The sequence below is a fragment of the Haematobia irritans genome, chromosome 4 (assembly GCF_050003625.1).
Source record: "Haematobia irritans isolate KBUSLIRL chromosome 4, ASM5000362v1, whole genome shotgun sequence".
NCBI classification, from domain to species: domain Eukaryota; kingdom Metazoa; phylum Arthropoda; class Insecta; order Diptera; family Muscidae; genus Haematobia; species Haematobia irritans.
In genome coordinates, this window is record NC_134400.1 from 189,870,779 (window position 1) to 189,881,670 (window position 10,892).

The window sequence follows — 10,892 nt, forward strand, 5'->3', positions numbered from 1 at the left end:
GTCGAGTCAATTTTGCTCGACTCCGACTCCAGCATTTCTTATTAGCCACGACTCCGACTCCGGAGTCGACTCCAGGTGGTGTACCTAAATCTCATTGTTGAACCTATTTACATTTTTAATACATATGAATTGAATTGAAAGAAGACTTGAATATTGAATTACTAATATTGTCATTGAATTACTAAAACGTAGCTTAATACACCTCTGAATTATATACCCCTATTTTTAGGAAAAGAGTGGCAACTCGATCTCTTAATTTTATCCAGATATTGTTTCATGGGTTATCTGTCATTAAAGATCAATAACTGCTTTCTTCTTCCTCTTGGACCGTCATAGAAGTCACATCGAGCAGCCACTCTTCTCCCGGTGCTTATTATACATTCAATAAATGTAAGTGTGAAGGAAACAACATTAGTGTTCTGCATTTATTTGGGATTGGCGGCTTAATTATTAAGGAAAAAGCAGGGTTGGAAAGGTGTCCAAACCATCCTCTCAATTTGGGACCTAAGTTCCTCTGTACCACATGTGTATACTTTCCCATGTGTACGAACCTAAGTTCACATTTGTTCATAAGAACCTCTCTCTGCAAACCAACTTACAAAAATAAACACTCATTTTAACATTATTCCAATTGTAATTTTAAGGTGTAGTGTTCCAAAAATAGACCGATATAAGTATTCTATTTTGCCATATGTGTTTATATGTCCAAACAAAACTCTAATTTTAATTTTTGATACGACTCGACGACAAATCTCAGCATTTTAAGAATGTAAAGAACTCTACATTTTAATTTCAGGCCAATAAATTAAAATACGACACAAGACTATATAGAGACCATATAAAAATATGGGTAGATAACAACAATCTCCAGAATATGAATTTATATAAACACAAAATTTCAAAAAATGATTTGGGTAAAATGGTGAAACATTGATTTATAAATGGTCTATCAGTTATGGACATTAGAGGCCATTAATTTTGTTGAAACAAACTTTCTCCCAAAAGACCGCCACATATGGTACGTTGGCAGAGGTTTAATTTAAAATTACAGCTTCCAAGGACATCGGGTGTATATGGACATTTCTCAAGTAATTATCTCCATATACAAAATCTGGGCCGACGGGAAATTTCCGCATTTATTTATGGATCTCAAATAACTCAACATTTCTGACAAATCTTATGAAAATTTTAGACTGGGAAAATTTTCTTAAAGCAAATCGGAGATGGGTTCATATCGATGTCTACATTCCAAAGTGCGTTAAGTCTAAAAAGTGAATTTTACAGGAAACAAGAAACAACTTTTGTTTTTTGAAATTTCTCAAAACCCCTATAAGATAGAAATTCCCTTATTTTCGGTCTTAAAATCATATTTTTTTAGTATATACGAACTCAAAATAGTGATAATAGAACATGGCTAAAATGGCTTAGACCGAACAAATTTTTTTGGTCTTTTTGGATTGGACATTAGAGACAGGCTAAGTACAATATTAACCATAACTTTTGATAGAAATGTCCAATAAATTCGACCTTATAAGATAGAAATTCCCTTATTTTCGGTCTTAAAATCATATTTTTTTAGTATATACGAACACAAAATAGTGATAATAGAACATGGCTAAAATGACTTAGACCACTTTAGACCGAACAAATTTTTTTGGTCTTTCTGGCTTGGACATTAGAGACAGGCTAAGTACAATATTAACCATAACTTTTGATAGAAATGTCCAATAAATTCGACCTTTTGACAGGATGCAATTCACATCAATCCGAATAAAAAACAGCGAACTCCATCAAAACATGCTAAGTCGATTTAGCATACTCTGGAATGAGGGCATCGATATGTAGGTGCTATATCACAAAATTGTTCTGTATGGCCCATCTTAAGTTATACTGCTGTATTGCCTTAAAATTTTACCTTTATCAAGACCATATATAGGGTTAAAAATCGATAGTTTAATATGTTACAAATGGACTATAAAATTGATCAATTCAGCTCATTTTCTAGTAAAACCTATTTTTTATATCACCGCAATGAATAACCTGAAATCCAGTACTTCGTTCTTCGTTGTTTGATTAGAAACTCCAATCGAATCTAATTTGTCGAAATATTTCTTTAGTTACAAAGATATGAAGTGATTTTCAAATTTTGTTTCGTCGGAGTCGGAGTCGAGCAAAATTTATACGACTCCGGCTCCGACTCCAGCAAAATCTTCAGACTCCGACTCCACAGCCCTGGGCACATCTGTAGTAAAATTTACAAAATTTAAATAAATAATGAAATATTTTGTGAGAAGTATGAATTTATTAAATGCTAATTATGCTTCATTTGTGTATATTTTTTCACGTTTTTTTAGTTAATTTAAGTAGCGTACGCAAAAAATTATTAGATTAGTTAGTGACATAGAGGGATCACATTTTTTGAGTGTAGCTTGAGTTTAATAGTTTGCAATTATATATTCTAATCATTATGTCCCACAGTGCCTAAGTACCACAAGTAGATTAGAATTTTTGGTATGAGTAATACATTATACGCCAGGGCTTGTTTGTGTGCCGTCACCGCCGATTGTTCCAATTTGATAGATCGTTCAACACGCATTTATTCATAATTCATTTTTGCTGTAGCTACCGCTTTACAGTTTATTCTCTTTCATTGCAGTTTTACAATAAATTCGTTCTCTAGGCAATCTAGAGAATAGTTTTCTTATAGTTTTATATTGTTATCAATTTTTTAACATTGAATGGAAGATATTGACTCTATTTTATATTGCAGTGATTCTAAAGGCAGCAAGATATAATTTTTTATTTGATTTTAATAATTCATATAATTTATTAGCAATGGAAAATTGATACAATAGCATTTACATGAATTATAAGTTCTATTGTTTTTAAGAATAGATCAAACAGATAGATCCTAAATAGCTAAGTGATTTAGAATATAATATCAGATCTCTTATCTCTATTTTAAATGTTCAACAAATCATATTTTCTATTAAAAAATGTGTAAACATTTATCTATAATTATGTTTTAGATTGGAAGACCTATTCAAAATAGAAATTATTTACTGAATTCTTGCTGTTTTTATTTCTCAATTTTTTCTGATTTTTTTTTTCCACCTCGTAGATATACTAAAATATAAAATGTTAAATTCCAAAAAAAAATAGAAATCATCCACACATATTTAATATTGGCCTATAAGCATTTTATCTCTTGTTTTCATTTAATTTTTGGTCAATTTAGTTTTTTTTTTTTGTTGATTTTATAGGCAAATGGGGTATACAATAGGACATTTATGTGGGATAGTTTTAATATGTCATTCCTAGCGCCAATAATCATTTGGGCCATGAATTTATGGGCTATTTTCGTGTATAAAACATAAGCATAAAATATATGCCTACCAAGCTAGCAGGTGACTAAGAATTAGTTTCATTTGAAATTATTAAAAATGTCTATGCTTTCAGGGAATTGCGAATTGGTGGATTAAGCATATCATATAATTCGGAGAAAAGAAATAATATTCTCTACAAGAGTAGACATCATAAATCACAAGGAGAGAAATACGAATGATGAGAACGGGAATGATTAGCAATGGTAATTGCATGATTTCACGAGTAGAACATCGCAGGTCCGAGCATCCATCTGTTTGGCTGGACAATCCTCCATAGTTTCCTGATGGGAGCAACCTAGCAAAACCACTTACTCGGAGAAGGGATATGATCACCCCAAACATGTTTTAATAGTAAGCTATTTTTGGAAGATGAACATGGAACATGTTTATCACAACCATGTTATTGTCTTGCAAATTATATATCTGATATCGCCAAGCATGTATATGTTTGGTGAAAACCGACATTTTTCCAACATTTTTATACCCTCCACCATAGGATGGGGGTATATTAACTTTGTCATTCCGTTTGTAACACATCGAAATATTGCTCTAAGACCCCATAAAGTATATATATTCTGGGTCGTGGTGAAATTCTGAGTCGATCTAAGCATGTCCGTCCGTTTGTTGAAATCACGCTAACTTCCGAACGAAACAAGCTATCGACTTGAAACTTGGCACAAGTAGTTGTTATTGATGTAGGTCGGATGGTATTGCAAATGGGACCACATCGGTCCACTTTTACGTATAGCCCCCATATAAACTGACACCCAGATTTGGCTTGCGGAGCCTCTAGCAGAAGCATATTTCATCCGATCCGGCTAAAATTTGATACATGGTGTTGGAATATGGTCTCTAATAACTATGCAAAAATTGGTCTACATGGATTCATAATTATATATAGCCCCCATTGAAACCCGATCCCCAGATTTGGCTTGCGGAGCCTCAAAGAGAAGCAAATTTCATCCGATCCTGCTGAAATTTGGTACATGGTTTTGGAATATGGTCTCTAACAACTATGCAAAAATTGGTCCACATCGGTCCATAATTATTTATAGCCCCCATATAAACCGATCCCCAGATTTGGCTTGCGGATCCCCAAAGAGAAGCAAAGTTCATCCGATCCGGCTGAAATTTGGTACCTGATGATGGTATATGGTCTCTAACAACTATGTAAAACTTGGTCTACATGGGTTCATAATTATATATAGCCCCCATAGAAACCGATTCCCAGATTTGGCTTGCGGAGCCTCTAAGAGAAGCAAATTTCATCCGATCCGGCTAAAATTTGGTACATGGTGTTGGTATATGGCTCCTAACAACCATGCAAAAATTGGTCCAGATCGGTCCATAATTATATATAGCCCCCATAGAAACCGATCCCCAGATTTGGCTTGCGGAGCCTCTAAGAGAAGCAAATTTCATCCGATCCGGTTGAAATTTGGAACATGGTGTTAGTATATGGCCGCTAGCAACCATACCAAAATTGTTCCATATTGGTCTATAGTTATATATAGCCGATCCCCAATCACACAAAAATTGGTCCTTATCGGTTCATAATCATGGTTGCAATGAGAGTTTTGGCTGTATACAAAACAAACCAAATAATGTCATTTTGAGACGGGGAATATGGAACATTTTTGTAGCAAAAATATTATTTATATGACAAACATATATATGGCTAACATATAACTTCCGAGAAAATAACATGATTGTGACAAACATGTTACATGTTACCGGTTCAACAATAACATTATGCTCTTGAAACATGCTTGAGATGATTATATTGCATCTGAAGAGGTGTGGGTTATATTTTCCACAATCGCCCCAAAAACATCGGTATTCTATATGAGGGTAGGTTGGTTAGGTTAGGTATTCTTTCAGCTTGATAATTAAGGCTCACTTAGACTAATCAGTGCATTGTGATACCACAGTGATGAACTTCTCTCTTATCACTGAGTGCCTGGGTCTCCTTTTTATAGCCCGAACGACTTTCAACATTGCGGTAAAGCCACTTAGAGAAGGTTTGAAACACTCAGAAATAATCGGGGTGATGTCAGCGTTTGTAATACTGTTTAGTTAAATTTTTCTACAAATAATCAAAATTTTCTAATATTAACCAAACATTTTTTTCCTGGTGGTTTCACTGTTTTTTTTCAGCGTAGGTAAAACTATCATATACTGGCCTAATCATAAAGTTCAGACATATTCCATTCTAAGGACTCATTCTCCTTTTTATTCAAAGCCACTTCTAAATAGTCTTTCAAGTAATAAAAATATGAGGTATAATGCATAAAAAGCGATGATTTACAGTCATTTGAACGGTGTAAGGACAAAAAATTAAAATAGTATCGCATTTGAAAGCACGTTATTCGGAACAGAAATCCGTGTAAATAAAATAGAATCGGAAAGTACTATCTTAACTATTGGAGACCTATGTGAACCTATGTCAATGCTACGTTAGAGAATGAAAATAGAAAAAATCCACAGCATAATTTCTATAGACTATCTGTGAAAGAAGCTAGAATCAAGAAACTAATTTGTCAACGTATAACAGGTTGGCTGATAAGTCCCCGGTCTGACACATAGATGGCATCGCTAGTATTAAATGCATATTATTTTTATATAGTACCAACCTTCAAATGATTCGTGTCAAAATTTGACGTCTGTAAGTCAATTAGTTTGTGAGATAGAACGTCTTTTGTGAAGCAACTTTTGTTATTGTGAAAAAAATGAAAAAAAGGAATTTCGTGTTTTGATAAAATACTGTTTTCTGAACGGAAAAAATAGGGTGGAAGCAAAAACTTGGCTTGATAATGAGTTTCCGGACTCTGCCCCAGGGAAATCAATAATAATTGATTGGTATGCAAAATTCAAGCGTGGTGAAATGAGCACGGAGGACGGTGAACGTAGTGGACGCCCGAAAGAGGTGGTTACCGACGAAAACATCAAAAAATCCACAAAATGATTTTGAATGACCGTAAAATGAAGTTGATTGAGATAGCAGAGACCTTAAAGATATCAAAGGAACGTGTTGGTCATATCATTCATCAATATTTGGATATGCGGAAGCTGTGTGCAAATTGGGTGCCGCGCGAGCCCACATTTGACCAAAAACAATAACGTGTTGATGATATCTGAGCGGTGTTTGCAGCTGTTAACTCGTAATACACCCGAATTTTTCCGTCGATATGTGACAATGGATGAAACATGGCTCCATTACTACACTCCTGAGTCCAATCGACAGCGACCGGTGAACTGTCTCCGAAGCGTGGAAAGACTCAAAAGTCCGCTGTTTTTTGGGATGTGCATGGAATAATTTTTATCGATTATCTTGAGAAGGGAAAAACCATCAACAGTGACTATTACATGGCGTTATTGGAGCGTTTGAAGGTCGAAATCGTTGTTCCACCAAGACAACGCACCGTGCCACAAGTCATTGAGAACGATGGCAAAAATTCATGAATTGGGCTTCGAATTGCTTCCCCACCCACCGTATTCACCAGATCTGGCCTTCAGCGACTTTTTCTTGTTCTCAGACCTCAAAGGATGCTCGCAGGGAAAAATTTGGCTGCAATGAAGAGGTGATCGCCGAAACTGAGGCCTATTTTGAGGCAAAACCGAAGGAGTACTACCAAAATGGTATCAAAAAATTTGAAGGTCGTTATAATCGTTGTATCGCTCTTGAAGGGACCTATGTTGAATAATAAAAACGAATTTTGACAAAAAAATGTGTTTTTCTTTGTTAGACCGGGGACTTATCAGCCAACCTATTAAATGATGCACCAGATGTCTACTGTCTTAACATTGAACTCACACAATTAAGGAGGGTTTCATCTTAATCCGAAAAGTCTCTGATCTACATAGCGTACAATAAGAATACTATATTTAATTAATACGAATAAATAATAAATACTTAAAAATGTGTTTAACCAGATATTTACGATGCTGATTTTTATAAATAAATTCTTCAATTTATATTTAACATTCGATTCACCCAAACGCACCATGTTTAATTCAACTACCATTAATTATAAGTTAAATAGTTCAAACAAGATATGTGTATATTAGAAAATTATTTTAAGAAATTAAAACAAAAACGAAAACTTTTTTTAAACCATGAAAATGTAAATAAACGTGACAAAACTTATAAATAAAATTTTTGATTATTATTTAGACTAAGTGGGAAAATTGTCACTACAGAAAAAATAATGCAAAACACACATTAAATATCAATAAAATTAGATGAGACCAAAACATAAATTGGTGATATCATAAAATCAGGTCAAAACAAAAGGGGAAGGTAGCACATACACATAATCATTCAAGAAGTATATTGGAAATATGCTTCTTCACCCAAAAGAAACACAAAATTATTTTCTGGGTGTGGAGGGTGAGTGTAATAGGCTTCCAAACATTCGAATAAATAAATTTAAATAGAAGGTATAAGCATTGCTAGATTTCTTAGGAAATATAATAGGTTATTTTTCTGAAGATATGAAAATAATGATGATTGGCCCTTAAAAATACCTAAGCTGATTGCCGAGAAAGAGAAATATGAAAAACGATTTATTTTTCAAAAAGAACAGTAGAACAAAAGTTTTCGCTGAAGAATTATAATATCCCAGTAAAATATGTGGCCCCAAAAAAAGTAGTGAAATATTCTTTTTGGATCCGGAAGGGGTCAAAATTGGTGCACAAGCGATGAATGTAACAAGGGCTTGTCGTAGAAAGAATGTCCTCTACTTCAGCCGCTGTTGCAGTGAATATAGTACATCACTTCTTAAGGTTTGATCCGAATTCAGTGATTTAGACGTAAATTTAATTTTTTTTTTGATATTTTGCCAAATAAATAATTTTTAATGATTTTTGATTCATTCTAAAGCTTGTCTGAAACGTTTGATTTAAAAAAAATCGCACTTTTTCTAGAATGGATCGTAGCATCAACCGCTTCTTCAGGTGTCGAACAATGTTGACATCTCATTTTATTTTTTGCGTACGGGAATAAAAAGAAGTCATTCGGTGTCAAATCGGGACTAAACGGCGGATGGACTCATCCAATCGATGTTTTGAGTGTCAAAAAAATGCAGTTGATTGAGCCGATATGTGAGGGCTCGCCGTCTTCGGCAGTTTGTTTCTCTGATTTCTTCGAAGACAACTGGCAAATGGCTGTTTACCGCTCAGAATTGACTATTCTCTATTGTTATAGTGGTACGATTGCGACATGTCCAGTTTTTTCGAAAACACAGGCGGCCTTTTGCTTCGTGTGCGGAACTTTACTTTCGGGCTCATTCGCAATTCATCACCTGTCACGATTTCATAAACGCGATCGTATTTTTGGAACATTTCTTTCCACCAAATCGACACGAACCTTTTTTGAGCGATTGACAAATTTCAGAAATAATCGATTGAAATATAGTTGCCGAAAAAATTATTTATGAACTTGTAAAATAACGAAAGTGCTATTTGTAAAGGTTTTGTGTCAAAAAGAAACTGTTTCACTCACTTTTCCATGATCTGACAGAAATTTCAACATGACCTCAAGACTTAGGTTCAATAATAAAATCCTAAATGTATATAAAATCTTAAATATTAATAAAACCCTGAATATAATTACTTTTAATCCATCTAAGGACAATTTATGTACTATTTGTAATTTGGTTAGTACCAGAGAATGCCGCCAATTAATCAAAAATATTAGTTTAAATCAAAAAACTTTATTAACAATTGTAGTACACACAAAAAAAATTTTTTTGATTTCAATCACGAAAATCGCGGATTCAATCATTTTTTTAATTGAAATGTCTTCAATCACGAAAATGATAGTATCAATCACCCATTTTGATTGAAAACCAACACGATTTTTAATTAAAAATTTAATTGACTTTTGTCACGGAATCAATTAATTGTGTGATTGAATCAATTAAAAACGTGATTGATTTTTAACATAAAATTCAATCACAGTTTTAATTGAATCAATTAAAATTTTAATAAATTTCGCGACAAAAATCAATCAACTATTTGATTCATTCAATTAAATAATTAATTGAAATTGGCTATAAATTTCGATCAAAAAATTTATATATTGCGACCCCAAAATCGTATTTAGTTTTATTTGAAATAAAAGAAAATATGTGTTTCTTATAAAACATATTTAACATTTTATTATTTTTTGAATTATGCAATAGACAAATAAATTTGGTTCTTGTCATTTGTGTTTTGTTCTAACATAACTTACAAATACAATTACTACCAGTAACAACTATAGGGTGAAAAAATAAATTATATAAATCATTATCTTACTTATAATAATATCTTCCTTGAATAACCATGTTAGCATGTTCCTTCTAATATGTAGATGCGCCTAGATTTCCAATAAATCAGCAGCCTTTAAGCTAAATTAGTTTTTCTGAAAGTAAACAGAATGATTCGAATTTAATTTTGTTCAATTAAAAGTTAATTTTGTTAAACATTACCTGCATAGAATATCAAGTTCAATTCTTAGTTCCAGGTTGCAGATTTATAATCTTCTTTTGCAGTTGTAGTCTTTTAGCATAAAAAGGTGTATTAAGGAGCTCGGTAATTTAATTTTAGTAACAATTCCTTTCCAAAATTTCCACACATTAAAATCGTCTATTAAAATTTGAACCAATCAAAAACAAAAATAATAGGAAAGCAATGTAATATTTGGTATCATATTGATGATACTTTGCCAATTCTGGAAATAGAAAAAATATAAATGGAAAATACATATTTTTATTATTTTCGGATATTTTTCATATTTTTAAATCAAAAAGAAAGAACTTTTTACCATTACATAATTCAGCTCATTAGTTTATATACCAGATATACTGCTCTCTACTTGGGTTCAAACTGAAAAAGGCAGGTAAAACAAAAATGCAATTTAATGCCAACGCCACTTCGCAACTTCAAGGAGAATCTTCCAACAAACCCATACCGCTCTTGGTTTTAAGAAAACTAGGAGTGAAAAAAATTTATAATTTTAAAAGATCAATATTGCAAACATATTCTTATATATTTGATAAAATGATGGAGTTGATGGGATTGATTGGTCAATTTCACGTAATAAAATTGGTCACTAAAAGAAATGAATAAAAAATATATTATTGTAGTCCGTTTAATGTAAACAGGCTTCAATGGAAAACGGTATTCACATTTCACAATTTCTTACCTTCAACAAACGTAGATTGTTTTCCATTTTTACAATACCTCAAAACACAAACACAGGTAATTTCAAATGCGTTCTCTCATATATTTTTTTTCAAACCCTTACCACGTGGCCATTTGTTGTTGCACACTTTATTTATTTCAACCCTTTGCTATGATTTGTTGTTGCGTTCAAAATATTTATGCACACATTTTGAATGCAGCAGACAGAATGTCGCCAATCATGTTTTTCAATTTACGCGAAAAACAAAAACCCAACCGTTCGTTACGAGTTACTTGCACAGACTGATCTCTCCATCATACTTTGTTGAATAAATACCC